Genomic DNA, 16,186 nt, shown 5'->3' on the forward strand with positions numbered 1-16,186 from the left:
GAAGAACATTGCAATGTGAAATATTCATAACTCCTGTCGGGTTAGTGTGTGAATGATAGGTGTTAGTTTTTTTTCCTCTGCGTTCTATGGGGAGAAGTTAGTGAGGTTGCAATATTGCAAAGTCCTTTGGTTAGCAAACTTCGGTTTTCACTTGCATACAATCTTTTAACTTTCAATTTGTGATATACGTGCAACCCAATGCGCATAATGCAATTACTTTTAGGGAAGTTTACACTCTAGCAGGAGCGCTAAATAGTGCGCCATTTGTTATCTGACCCTATATGGTTAGCTGCAAAAGAAAGATATAATGCAAATACTTTTGGACACAATTATTTAACCCCTTAATGACCACAGCACTTTTCCATTTTCTGACCGTTTGGGACCAAGGCTATTTTTACATTTTTGCGGTGTTTGTGTTTAGCTGTAATTTTCCTCTTACTCATTTACTGTACCCACACATGTTATATACCGTTTTTTCTCGCCATTATGGACTTTCTAAAGATACCATTATTTTCATCATCCTATATAATAAAAGGCCAAGTGTGTTTGTCCGAAGCTGTCATGCGCAGTAGACAGCACAGCACGAGGACAAACACACCTGGCCTTTGAGAGTCCCTAAGTCTCTGCTCTGCAGTGCGAGCAGAAGTGGGCGTGGCTGAGCATGGCAGGGGGCGTGACTGAGCGTGAAGGGGGTGTGGCCGTGCGTGAGGGCCGTGAGGGGCATGGCCGAGCGTGATGGGGCGGGGTCAGGCGGGCCGTGAAAGGCTGTGCAGTCTGAGAGCTCAAAACAGCTCAAAAGAGGGGAGAGAGGGGGTAGGGAAAAGATAAGAAAGGTGAGAGAGAGATCAAGAGGGGAGAGAGAGATCAAGAGGGGAGATAAAGAGAGCACAAGAGAGGGAGCAAAAGAGAGGGGGAGAGACAGCAAAAGAAAGGGGACAGAGAGATCAAAAGAGATGGGGGAAGAGAAAGAGAGGGGGAGGGGGGAGAGAGAGAGGGAGAGGAGAGAGAGAAAGGGGAGGAGAGAGAGAGAAGGGGGGAGGAGGAGAGAGAGAGAGAGAGAGGGGAGGGAGAGAGGGAAGGGAGAGAGAGAGGAGAGAGGGGGAGGGGGAGGGACAGAGAGAGAGGGAGGGGGAGTGAGAGAGAGAGGGGAGGGGGAGTGAGAGAGAGAGAGGGGAGTGAGAGAGAGAGAGAGAGAGAGGGGAGGGAGAGAGGGGAGGGAGAGAGAGAGAGGGGAGGGGGAGAGAGAGGGGAGGGGGAGAGAGAGGGGAGGGGGATAGAGAGAGGGGAGGTGGAGTGAGAGAGGGGAGGTGGAGTGAGAGAGGGGAGGGGGAGGGAGAGAGGGGAGGGGGAGTGAGAGAGAGGAGGGAGAGAGAGAGAGAGGGGAGGGAGGGAGGGAGAGGGGAGGGAGAGAGAGAGAGAGGGGAGGGAGAGGGGAGGGAGAGGGGAGGGAGAGAGAGAGGGGGGGGAGGGAGAGAGAGAGGGGGTAGATAGAGAGAGAGGAGAGAGAGAGAGAGAGAGAGAGAGGAGAGGGAGAGAGAGAGAGGAGAGAGAGAGAGAAGAGAGAGGGGGAGAGAGAGATAGGGGAGAGAGAGAGGGGGAGAGAGAGAGGGGAGAAAGAGAGAGAGGGGGAGAGAGAAAAAGGGGGAGAGAGAGAGAGAGGGGGAGAGAGAGAGAGGGGGGAGAGAGAGAGAGGGGGGAGAGAGAGAGAGAGAGAGAGAGAGAGGGAGAGAGATAGATATAGAGGGGAGAGAGAGAGAGATAGAGGGGAGAGAGAGGGGGGGAGAGAGAGGGGGGAGAGAGAGGGGGAGAGAGAGAGGGGAGAGAGAGAGGGGGAGAGAGACAGGGGAGAGAGCGCAAAAGAGAGGAGGGAGAGAGAGCGCAAAAGAGAGGGGTGAGAGAGCGCAAAAGAGAGGGGTGAGAGAGAGAGCACAAAAGAGGGGGGAGAGAGAGCGCGCAAAAGAGAGGGGGAGAGAGAGCACAAAAGAGGGGGGAGAGAGAGAGCGCAAAAGAGGGGGGGAGAGAGAGAGCGCAAAAGAGGGGGGAGAGAGAGAGCGCAAAAGAGGGGGGAGAGAGAGAGCGCAAAAGAGGGGGGATAGAGAGAGCGCAAAAGAGGGGGGGAGAGAGAGAGTGCAAAAGAGGGGGAGAGAGAGCGCAAAAGAGAGGGGGGAGAGAGCTCAAAAGAGAGGGGAGAGAGAGAGCGCAAAAGAGGGGGGGAGAGAGAGATCTCAAAAGAGAGGGGGAGAGAAAGCGCAAAAGAGAGGGGGGAGAGAGAGCAAAAGAGAGGGGCAGGGAGAGAGCACAAGGGGTGGGACCGCTGTACCCTGCAAAAAATGGCCCGTGTGAACGGGCTTTAGGACTAGTATCTTATAATTTACTATAAAAAAATATAAAATATGATGAAAAAATTGAAAAAAAAACACACTTTTTCTAACTTTGACCCCCAAAATCTGTTACACATCTACAACCACCAAAAAAAAACATATGCTAAATAGTTTCTAAATTGTGTCCTGAGTTTAGAAATACCCAATGTTTACATGTTCTTTGTTTTTTTTTGCAAGTTATAGGGCCATAAATACAAGTAGCACTTTGCTATTTCCAAACCACTTTTTTTCAAAATTAGCGCTAGTTACATTGGGACACTGATGTCTTTCAGGAATCCCTGAATATCCATTGACATGTATATATTTTTTTTTAGAAGACATCCCAAAGTATTGATCTAGGCCCATTTTGGTATATTTCATAGCACCATTTGAACCGCCAAATGCGATCAAATAAAAAAAAATTGTTCACTTTTCACAAATTTTTTTTTTTTCTCACTGAAATTATTTACAAACAACTTATGCAATTATGGCATAAATGGTTGTAAATGCTTCTCTGGGATCCCCTTTGTTCATAAATAGCAGACATATATTGCTTTGGCTTTGCTTTTTGGTAATTAGAAGGCTGCTAAATGCCACTGCGCACCACACGTGTATTATGCCCAGCAGTGAAGGGGTTAATTAGGGAGCATGTAGGGAGCTTCTAGGGTTAATTTTAGCTTTAGTGTAGTGTAGTAGACAACCCCATGTATTGATCTAGGCCCATTTTGGTATATTTCATGCCACCATTTCACCGCCAAATGCGATCAAATTAAAAAAAATGCTAAATTTTTCACAATTTTAGGTTTCTCACTGAAATTATTTACAAACAACTTATGCAATTATAGCATAAATGGTTGTAAATGCTTCTCTGTGATCCAGTTTGTTCATAAATAGCAGACATATATTGCTTTGGCTTTGCTTTTGGTAATTAAATGCTGCTAAATGCCACTGCGCACCACACGTGTATTATGCCCAGCAGTGCAGGGGTTAATTAGGAAGCTTGTAGGGAGCTTGTAGCATTAATTTTAGATTTAGTGCAGTGTAGTAGACAACCCAAAGTATTGATCTAGGCCCATTTTGGTATATTTCATGCCACCATTTCACCGCCAAATGCAATCAAATAAAAAAAATTGTTCTCTTTTTCACAAACTTTTTCACAAACTTTAGGTTTCTCACTGAAATTATATACAAACAGCTTGTGCAATTATGGCACAAATGGTTGTAAATTCTTCTCTGGGATCCCCTTTGTTCAGAAATAGCAGACATATATGGCTTCGGCGTTGCTTTTTGGCAATTAGAAGTCCGCTAAATGCCACTGCGCATCACACGTGTATTATGGCTAGCAGTGAAGGGGTTAATTAGGTAGCTTGTAGGGATCTTGCAGGGTTAATTTTAGCTTTAGGGTAGAGAGCCTCCCACCTGAAACATCAGACCCCCTGATCCCTCCCAAATAGCTCTCTTCCCTCCCCCACCCCACAATTGTCCCCACCATCTTAAGTACTGGCAGAAAGTCTGCCAGTACTAAAAAAAAAGTATATTTGTGTTTTTGTGTGTTTTTATTTTAGCATATTAGCATATGCTGTGTAGGATCCCCCTTAGCCCCCAACCTCACTGATCCCCCGCCAAACAGCTCTCTAACCCCCCTCTACCTTAATGGGCGCCATCTTGGGTACTGGCAGCTGTCTGCCAGTACCCAGTTTAGAAAACAAAAGTGCCTTTTTTCATTTATTTTTTACATTTTCTGTAGTGTAGCTTTCCCCCCTAAAGATCAACCCCCCACCCCTCCAGATCCCTTAGATCCCTTTCTCCAACTTCGATCTCCTTTTTTATTTTTCTGTAGTGTAGCAGTTCCCACCCACTCCCGCCCCGTGCACGCGCCCGCCACCCCCTGTGCACGTGCGCGCACTTGCGCGCGCCCCCATCGGTCCCACCCCCGATTCCACCCCCCTCCACATCACATGGCCCATCAATGGCCAACCACCCGCCTCCCATGTCGGCTCCCACCCACCAACGATACCGGCCATCGATGTCGGCATCGGATGGCCATGCAGGGTTATTGCAGGATGCCTCCATATCGAGGCATCACTGCAATAACCGGAAAGCAGCTGGAAGCGAGCAGGATCGCTTCCAGCTGCTTTCCACACCGAGCACATGCAGGGTATGTCCTTGGTCGTTAACTGACATTCTTTAGAGGACATACCCTGCACCTCCTTGGTCGTTAAGGGGTTAAACAAAATAAAATAAAGAATCTATGCATCCTTTGGTCATAATGAATTATCAAAATAATTTAATCTTAAAAAAAAAAAAAAAACTATTTTGGGTGAGAACCAAAGTTTCACTTATCTTTTATTTACAAAATGAAATGATTTCCTTCAAGCTGGAAGTGTTGTTATATTGTCGTATAAAGAAATTCCATATAAACAGAAATTACACATACAATGATGTGTTTCCTCTATGTAGATGCACTTAATTATAAATAAAATTATTTCCAAATAAAAAACAGTGTCACTAAACACAGAAATCTTGTCTAAATACTCATATTTATTGGCAGTCAGACTCCCTACTCCCCTGACAGATGGATTTCCCAGAGTGAACTGTAAGCAGCCAGATTGATATGTAAATGACCCATAAAAGCAACATCTGTTTACATGGAATTTTCTTTTCTTTTTTTTTCCTTTTTTAATTAAATTAATTTATTAAAATGTTAACTGGGTAATAATTAGGGGTTAGGCTAAAAAAACAAAAAAAAAACAACAAGAATTACAGTTTAGATCTATTAATATTTAAGGCTCGATTCTATAAAGTTCTCTGGGCTGGTGAGATTCTATAAGAATACCCACCACCCCTTCTATTTCCCTGGTGAAATGATAAAAATCCACTTTTTACACTGAAAACAGGGTGTCTCGCATAGGGATGTATACTACTTTTCATAAGGTGAGCAAAGGCATACGTTACAAAAGTGAATACAATTTGTAATTTAAAAATCATACAAAATTAATAATTAAACCATTCAGTTTCACACAAAAATATGCAGGAACAAAATTATATTGTTAACGTGCATCAAAAATTGTAGCAAAATTGTTCACCAACGATCATATTTAATCAAAAACTTAAAATGTATATGTAACTTGCACAGGAATAAGTTGTATTAAATATGCACAGCTTAAATCGTAATTTAAGTACACTGAATGTGCAAAAAACACAATGAAATTCAAAAGTACAAAATACAAAGCATATTTTTTGTTGTGTAAAATGCACTGAAGATGGGAATTGTATGATTTTTTTTCTCAAATCCCATAGTAATTCTATAAACATTTTCGCACTTCACTGTTTTTTCTCACAAATTGAAAGGTGACGCATTTCGACCTCTTATTATACTTAAAGGAAAACCTATGCATACAAAACCTTTAAAATCCACCACCCAAGATATGGCATTTTATACTATGGAGGATTTTACTATATAAAAGTAAAAAAAGAAAATATTTTTCTAAGGAGAAATGCAGAATGAACCAATAGTAGAGAAAGAGCACAAATGTAGATTATTCTGGAAAAAAAAGGTTAATGAATATAATAATATTGGGGATACTGGGTTGCAATGGGAAGTCCTATAGGTGGGAAACCATTATTATTGAAGTATAGGTTGAGGATTGGCTTAGGTTTATAGTGAGGGGTTCATTGGATGGTCATTTTAGTGGTGTTGGGGGTGTTTTACATGGGGTCAATGCAGCAGCTAAAGAGGCTACATCTTAGTCAGCTTGCAACAGTTGACGGAAAAAGGTATTAATTTAAATAGGCTGATTTGACAGTGGAAAATTATTTGCTATGGAAAAAGGAGTAGAGAAAAGTTGTACAATATTATAAATGTTTTGTTAACTGGAAATGAATTATACAACTAGGTTTTTGAGAAGTGGGTTGTTATGATGCAGATAGATACTTTTATCAGCACCTGCATATGAAAATATTTTCAAAATAGGGTTTTTGAGAATTATTATTAATAGGTTTCTAATGATTTAGTTAGTTAAAAATGAATTAGATTTTTTTCTAATAGATACAGATTATTTCAAATTTGAAAAAAATATAATTCCTCCATGTTATTATGTGTGAATATATCGCTGAGCAGACTTTGGCCCCTATTTATCATAGGTCTTGCGGACCTGATCCGCAATACGCTCTCCGCATTTAACATTGCACCAGCAGCTCACAAGAACTGCTGGTGCAACGCCGCCCCCTGCTGACTCGCGGCCAAGGGGGGTGTCAATCAACCCGATCATACTCGATCGGGTTGATTTCCTGCGATTCCTGTCCGCCTGCTCAGAGCAGGCGGACATGGTTATGGAGGTACGGAGCTTGTTAAATGGGCCCCTTAAATACACTCCCAGGTTGTTAATTCATTCAATGGCCCCAATTTATCATTGCAAACTATTGTGGGAAACCCCTTAGTTAAGTGAAATATTATAGTGACCTCACAAAAACAGTATAGAAATATAAACTGAAATTGATAGAATGCCCTCATCACTTGCAGCTCAAGAGGATAGTAGGCATGAATACTATGATAAAATTATTATTTAATTTATGGCACAGAAATAATCCAATGTATATCCTAAAACCAGGGGTACAAATTATACATAAAAACTGTTGATATAACTATAAAAAGCTATCTAAGGTAGGTCTCCCTTTCAGTTCAGAAATGTCTTGTTCGAAATAAAACCTTTGAGGTAAATCTTTATAAAATAGCGTTAATTCAATGGTGATATTCAATCAAACATCTGATCTGATTTTAATCCAAAATGTTTAATCAATTAGATCAGTACCTCTACTGTTCCTTAATATGGCTTAGCTTTCCCGCAAACAGAATCTCTCGTCATATTCAGCAGAATGCACACTGTCTCCCAGTTCCACCAACTTAATCATTCATGTGACTGCAGGAGGTTTGGCAATGGCAATCAGTCCAGCAGCAAGCTGCTCCTTATAAAGTGTTTAATACAGTGGTTTCAAATGTACTGGCCCCAGGACCATATACTGCCCTCAAGATAGTTTTATCTGGCCCTCCCTTGTTTAATAGGTGAAATATTAAAGGGACACTGAACCCAAATTTTTTCTTTCATGATTCAGATAGAGCATGGCATTTTAGGCAACTTTCTAATTTACTCCTATGATCAAATTTTCTTTATTCTCTTGGTATCTTTATTTGAAATGCAAGAATGTAAGTTTAGATGCTGGCCCATTTCTGGTGAACAACCTAGGTTGTCCTTGCTGATTGGTGGATAAATTCATCCACTAATCAGAAACTGCTGTCTAGAGTTCTGAACCAAGAAAAAAGTTTAGATGTCTTCTTTTTCAAATAAAGGGAGGTGACATGATTGCTTTATATAAATGTATTCAAGGCCCATGTACAGAGATGGCAGAAGCTCTGTTTATTCCAAGAAAATTGTATGTGACAAGAGGAAAGGAGATTTAATCTCCTGCAACGTAAATATTATTTCACTGTAAGAGAAATCAAATTGTGGAACTCATTACCTGAAGAGGTAGTAAATGCCAACACCTTAGATACATTTAAAAAAATGGTTTAGATACATTTCTGGCTAAAAACAGAATTCAGGGATATGATTGCTTAAGTTAAATGGGTAAAAGTATATTAAGATTTGTATAGGTTGAACTCGATGGACTTCTGTCTTTTTTCAACCTCATCTACTATGTTAAGTTAATATGTTACTATGTTAGCTTCTTATAGTTTCACCCACTCTTGTTAGGATGTAACGTTTTCTTCTGCTTACGATGTTCCCAACTAAACCCCTCCGCTCACCGATTGTAATAGAGCTTCAAAGGGGGCTATAGTTTTTGCGATAAACACAAATTCAATACAATTCAGACACCCTTCTGCTTTACACCTGTAAAGCTCCACAAGGGGTTAAATAGAAACTTCTTCCATACGAGAAAAAACATAAATTTTCACCAATTGTGGCTTTATCAAGAAGTGTAATTGTGAGTGTTCAAACTTCTTATATCCCCCTTTTTTCATTCTTACTGGATCCATTTAAAGACATAGGGGCATATTTATGATTGTGCGGGGGGACATGATCCGATAAAGCAGATCATGTCCGCTGCACATCGATAAATGCCAACAGCATACTCTGGTGCAATGCCACCCCCTGCAGATTGGCTGCTAGCAGGGGGTGTCAATCAACCTGATCGTATTCGATTGGGTTGATTTCTGGCGATTTCTGTCCACTGTCTCAGAGCAGGTGGACATGTTATGGAGCAGCGATCTTTAGACCGTGGCTTCATAACTTCTGTTTCTGGCGAGCCTGAAGGCCCACTGGAAACATGGGGCATCAAGCTCTGTACGGAGCTTGATAAATATGCACCATAGACATTAATTCATAATTAAAAGTACAAAATAACTACAAATCACATGAACCCAGAACATCCGTAAATATATATAAAACACAGTAAAAACTTTATAAAACCTGTTCCATAAAACATGCATAATCTTTAAAAACTATGAGTTTTGGCCCTAGTTATGCCAATTTGTTAATAAGTAGGTGGGTAGAGGAGATCTTCCCCATATTCTGGGGTCAAATCTCATACTCTACAAAAGGTACATAGATGATATTCTTTTAATATGGAAAGTATATGAACTCTAATGATAGGGTTGTTTCTGGTTTTAAGATATACATTATTTTATTTGTGTGCCATAAATTAAATCATTTATTTTAAAAATTGTATAATTGTATCCGTACCTACTATTCTCTCAAACTGCAAGCGTTGAGGGCATTCTATCAATTTCTATTTCTAAATGTATCACAGTATATGTGGACAATGTCCGCACATCATTGGGGCCTGGCTATGGACACATTAAGAAGCAGCAGTCGTAAAAACCAAAACAGACCGGAGAGGTGCCTATGCTGCTTTGTTAATGGGAATCAACCACTTAAAAGAAGAACTGAATGGAATACTGATTTAATAAACCTGCATTTTTGTTGGGACGGAAATATGAATACTGAAAAGCTAAACATGATTTAAATCTACCCCAAGAAAGAAATACATTTTCTATCAATCTACTAGATAGAAAACTTTCTAGTTTACTCCTATTATCATTTTTTCTTTGTTCTCTTGGAATCTTTATTTGAAAAAGCAGGAATGTATGCTCACAAGCCGGCCCATTTTTGGTTCAGAACCCTGGATAGCACTTGCTGATTGGTGGCTTCATTTAGCCACCAATCAGAAAGCACTACCCAGGTGCTGAACCAAAGATGGGCCAGCTCGTAAGCTTACATGTCAGTTTTCATAAGAAATTTAAAATTATTAAAATAGTAAAATTGTATCTAACTTTACATTGTCATTTAAATATAAGAGAACAATATTTGCCAGAAGCTTTGATAAAAAAAGAAACTTATAGAGGGCTTTACAATTGACATATATGCAAGAAAATAAGCTGCATATTCTGAATCAGATTCAGTCGCATGCAAATTAACTATCTTTAGTAATAATAAGTTTAATATAAACATACGAGTATTTATACAAACAATTCCCTAATGAATCCGAGCTGAGCCCGGGGGGCAATGTTCATCTGATTTTTGCACGTAAGCATTTGTACAACAAAAGTCCTAATACTTTTTTTTTCCATTCAAATAAATAGTAACACATTTCTATTATTTGTGCATGTACAGTAAACATTGTAACCTAGTATACCGCATGTGTGTTAACTGTTTTCATTTGTGAATTTAAAATGAATGTAGGATTTTTTTTTCTCAAAATGGCAGCATTTAGATTAAATAAACAAACTGAAACAAATTCACCATTTAAAAAGCTTTACAAAGTTACCAAAGTGCTGTCAAAATATGACTTTCTGGGCCATATTTAGAACTAAAACACATGCCAGCTATGTATAAGATATCATTGAGGTGAATCAAGTGCAAATTTATAAAGTTAAAAGGACAGTGTGCACTTGGACAAAGGCAAGCAGCTAAGCAAGCAAATATGCCTCAAGCAAAGAGCCAGTATAACAGATTGGGATCACTGAAAGGACCAAACAATGAAAATTGTCACATCAGTTTATATATAAAAATACATTTATTCTATAAATATGTGAATATTAAAAATATGTTATATATATTCTCACAGAAATTAAATCAGAAATCATAAAATGATTCAGATATATTAAAAATAATGTATTCCAGTTAATAGACTGAAAGAAATGGGGCAAAAGGCAGCTGGCATGTGGGGTTTCACAGGTAGGAGTCAAGGCCTGCAGTGTACAAGAGCAGTATGTAGGTCACAGATTAACCTTACTGAAGGCACAAGGAATACAAGGGGATACAACAGAATGATGCCTTTTTTTGTTTTTTTTTACAAATTGCTTTTATGAGATGCCTTTATCCTATGCACTGTGATGCCCTTCAAGCAATAAGCAGCAAGGCCTGAGACAGATAAGAGAGACTGGCTAGCGATCTGTTAAACAAAGCATCCTTTTCACAGGTAATCAGATTTCAATTAATATAATCCATCAAAATCCTAAAGGTTGGGCTTTTACAATCTATAGTTAAAACGAATCAAATTCAAACGTAATGTTTTTTGTTTTTTTTGTTACTTTGTATTTAGGAAAAAAACAAACAAATAGCTAGATTACGTTTTTTGTGTTATGCTGCTTTTTCCCTAACACCGCTATTATAAGTCTTATCAGAATAGCTGTACCGCACACATTTTTGGCTGTCACACAACGTCGGTACCGCACTTTTAAAAAAGTCATTTTTCAATGGGACTCCCATAGCGCCGGTATTACGAGTTTGCCTGCGAGGCCAAAAAGTGAGCGGTACACCCTATACTGACAAGATTCATACTTCCATCTAAAGTCAGTAGTTTTATGTTACCATAAAACTCATAACTAAACTGTCACAAAGTACACTAAACACACATAAACTACCTATTTACCCCTAAACCGAGGCCCTCCAGCATCGCCATACTAAAATAAAATTATTAACCCCTAATCTTCCTCTCCGGACATCGCCACCACTTAAAAAATGTATTAACCCCTATTCTGCCACTCCCTGACATCGTCACCACTATAATAAACCCATTAACCCCTAAACCACTGCCCTCCCACATCGCAAACACTAATTAAATATTATTAAACCCTAATCTGCCATCCGCCCACACTGCCGCTTTAATAAACCTATTAACCACTAAACAGCAAGCCCCCCACAACGAAATATACTAAATTAAACTATTAACCCTAAACTTCTGGCCTCCCACATCACTACATAAATATATTAACCCCTAAACCTAACCCTAACATAACCCTAAGCCTAACCCTAACACCACCTAACTTAATTATAATTAAAATAAAGCTAAAAAAATAATATGTATTTAAAACTAAATACATACTTATCTTACCTATAAAATAAAACCTAAGCTAGCTACAATATAACTAATAGTTATATTGTAGCTGTCTTAGGTTTTATTTTTATTTCACAGGTAAGTTTCTATTTATTTAAACTAGGTAGACTAGTTAGTAAATAGTTATTAACTATTTAATAACTACCTAGTTAAAATAAATACAAAGTTACCTGTAAAATAAAACCTGCCTTACACTAAAAACTAACTAATCTAATAGCCCTATAAAAATTAAAAAGCCCGCCCAAATAAAAAAAAACCCTAGCCTACACTAAACTGCCAATGGCCCTTAAAAGGGCCTTTGCGGGGCATTGCCCCAAAGAAATCAGCTCTTTTTCATAGCAATTCAAAATACAAACATCCCCCCAACAGTAAAACCCACCACCCACACAACCAAACCCCCCAAATAAAATTCTATCTAAATAAACCTAAGCTAACCATTGCCCTGAAAAGGGCATTTGGATGGGCATTGCCCTTAAAAACTCTTTTAGGAAGTGCCCTTCTAAGCTAAAAATAAAACCCACCCAAAAAACCCTTAAAAAACCTAACAATAACCCCCGAAGATCCACTTACAGTTTTCGAAGTCCGGACATCCATTCTCATCCAGTCGGTGAAGTCTTCATCCAAGTGGGCAGAAGTCTAAATCGAAGTGGGAAGAAGTCTTCATCCAAGCGGGCAGAAGTCTTCATCCAGATGGCATCTTCTATCTTCATCTATCCGGCATGGAGCTGGTCCATCTTTAAGACATCCGGCGCAGAGCATCCTCTTCTTCCGATCGTCGCTGGAAAATGAAATTCCCTTTAAGTGACGTCATCCAAGATAGCGTCCCTTACATTCCGATTGGCTGATAGAATTCTATCAGCCAATAGGAATTAAAGGGGAAAAAATCCTAATCCCTGTTGCAATACGCCAAAAGGATTGAGCTTGCATTCTATTGGCTGATTTTTATAGTCAATTTTAATTATATTTAAGTTAGGGGGTGTTAAGGTTAGGTTTAGGCTTAGGGTTACATTAGGGTTAGGGTTAGGTTTAGGAGTTAATATATGTATGTAGTGTTAGTGATGGGGGAGGCCAGAGGTTTAGGGGTTAATAACTTTAGTATAGTGGCGGCGACATTGGGGGCGGCAGGTTAGGGGCTAATAAGTGTAGGTAGGTGGTGGCAATGTTAGAGCCAGCAGATTATGGGTTAATAAATGTATGTAGGTGGCGGCGATGTTGGGAACGGCAGATTAGGGGTAATAACTGTAATGTAGGTGGTGGCGATGTTAGGGGCGGCAGATTAGGGGTTAATAACTGTAATGTAGGTGGCGGCGATGTTAGGGGCTGCAGATTAGGGGTTAATAACTGTAATGTAGGTGGCGGCGATGTCGGGGGCAGCAGATTTGGGGTTAATAACTGTAGGTAGGTGGTGGCGATGTTAAGGGCGGCAGATTAGGGGTTAATAACATTATGTAGGTTGCTGCGATGTCGGGGGCAGCAGATTAGGGGTGTTTAGACTCAGGGTTTATGTTAGGGTGTTAGGTTTAAACGTTCTTTCCCCATAGACATCAAGGGGGCTGCGTTACGGAGCTTTGGTTTCTGCGATCGCAGGTGTTAGGCTTTTTTCTCCCGGCTGTCCCCATTGATGTCTATGGGGAAATCGTGCACGAGCACGTCAAAACATCGCTTGTATTTGGGTGAGGTATGGAGCTCAACGCCACCATATCACCCGCACAAGTCGGGTTTTTTCAAACCATTAATAGCAGCGCTATAGGGAGGTGAAATACCGCCGCTTTTGTGGCGGTCGTTAATTTGCCTATAGCACTCAAAACTCGTAATATAGCTGAAAATCTTCAATGCAATATTATCTGCTTTTAGAGAGACATTTTTAAGATAATGACATTACTTGAAAATGCCTTGGGAAAATACTTTCACATGTATATTACAATGTATAGGATATGAAGATGTGTATATAAATTTAAAACATGCTAAATATGGAAACAAAAAAACATATATACTGAGTTACTATTATCATCTTAACCCCTTAATGACACATGTTGTACAGGGTACATCATACACAAACTGGTCGTTTAAGACCAACTACGTACCCTGTACGTTGTTAGTGGTCTAAAGCGGCTGGAAGCGATCCTGATCGCTTCCGGTCGCTTTTAAGGTATCGCCGTGATATTGACATCACTTTATTGGCACACCAATGCAGAAAGGACCACTGTGTGGCCCTCTATGCATCGGCCAGCGATGGTGCTGATCGTTGGTGAGTGGGAGCAGCTGCAGGGAGGCGGTTGGGCAGCCCATCGCTGGACAAGTTCCAGTGACGACACCGACCGGGAAGGTGGGTGGAAGCTCGCAAGGATTTGGGAGGGAGTAGGATATTGAGGGGAGGACAGCTACACTACGGAAAAATGGAGAAAAATAAATAAAATAAATTTAAAAAAAGCAAATTTGTTATAAATGTAATAGAAATTGGGTACTGGCAGGCAGCTGCTAGTACCTAAAATGGCCACAAAAAGGAAGAGGGGGGAGGTTAGGAGATCTGTTTGGGTGGGATTGTGGAGGTTGGGGGGTTATGGAGGAACCGACACTGCAGAAACTATTTATTTATTTTAGAAAAATGCTTAAAAAAAGGCTTTTATTTTAGTGCTGGCAGACTTTCTGCTAGTACATAAGATAGAGGTGACAATTGTGGGATGGGACACACACAGAGAAATGTAATGGCGCTAACTCTCTTAGGAACAATGAATAAAGTTTATGAATAGAGGATAAATGAAAAGAAATGACACACTAATATATACCACCTATAAAATGGAATAGCCAAAGGGTAATAGGGATTACCCAAGAATATGGAGTCAAATCTATGAGCAATATATAAAAAAACTTATAAATATATATATATGTATATTACCACCTCCAGATGAAGTAATGTAAAAACCCACTTGAGACCTCTGCTGCTTGTTTGCCAAATGTATCCTTCGTACCGCTTGTAGTAGAGCAGGAACTTTCCAACTGAAAGAAAAAAGCGCAAACAGGACTCAAGTGCAATAATAAACACAGTGGCACCAGCGCTCTAAAATTTCACACTTACAATGTTTATTATTAAAAATAGCATTTCAAAACATCAAAACACGACTTTCGTCCTCAATATTCAAAATTTCAGAAACACTCTCCCTTCTGTGATAATACAGTTCGTTTTCCGTGTCCGCCGGAACTTAGAAAGTTTTAGGGGGAGGTTTGCTGTGCAAAATCCGGAAGCCCTGTGAGCGTATTCCTCTTAGGACTAGGGACTACGGATCCTCAGAAAGGTCACAACTCCTCTGCAAATACACCAACGCGTTTCATCTGCTATCGTGCAGACTTCCTCAGGGAGAATAATAGGTATCGTGATACCGGTTAGCCTTGAAACCTTTCAATATAAACCCTCCATTATTAACCTATTGGTTAAATGTCTTTCTGTTCAAAACACCGCCGGATACCTCAGGGTCCTAAAACCCCAAATTCTAAGGCACTTATAAAGAAAATCTCAATAATTAAAATACATGCTGGTAAATTCATATCACGGTAAAATACATATACAATTCATCATACATGTTTCATATATAGCGAATAAACAATTGATCCACATTTTAAAATTTTTTTTATATATGTCTATAGTCAACATATACTACTGTTGGTAAAAATACTTGATAACTATGCCCTATATATACTTTAAACTGAATTATAACTTTAAAAGAAAACATCCAAAAGTATGAATTTCCATTCAGATACATTTAACATAATTCATATGATTTTTTTAAAAAACAGACAGAAGCATGAACATTATACAATCCTAAATATTCATCACCAGGAAAAGATTACAAAGAATTCATTTCTCACAATAAGATCAGGAGTAATTGTTCCCTGATAAAAATGAATTAAAAATTGATTAAAAATCGATTAAAAATGAGGAAAAATACGGGAAGAATTTTTTAATATTTAGATAAACTCAAAAAATAATAATAATGACTTCCAAATTGATATATATATATATATATACATACATATATACATATATATACATATACATATATCTAAGAATGAATAAAAGACCCCAAGGAACTATTAAAATTCTAAAAGATTAAAAAATTAAAAATTTAATGATTTACATGAAATCTAAACAAAAACTACATAAAAGCAGCAATATCAATATCTATGTTTAATCCTTTTGGCTGCAAACATTTTAATTTCTGGATCCAGAAAGTTTCCTGTTTCCTTAAGCTTATTAATCTATTACTACAGCTACTTGGTATCAAATCAATGACCTGTATTTTAATTGTGGGATGGGGAGGAATAGAGCTGTTTATGAGGGGTCAGGGAGGGATCAGGGGGTGAGATGTGTCAGTTGAGAGACTGATCTCTACGCTAAAGCTAAAATGAACCATAAACGCTCCCTACAAGCTACC

The sequence above is a fragment of the Bombina bombina genome, chromosome 2 (genome assembly GCF_027579735.1).
Source record: "Bombina bombina isolate aBomBom1 chromosome 2, aBomBom1.pri, whole genome shotgun sequence".
Classification (NCBI taxonomy): domain Eukaryota; kingdom Metazoa; phylum Chordata; class Amphibia; order Anura; family Bombinatoridae; genus Bombina; species Bombina bombina.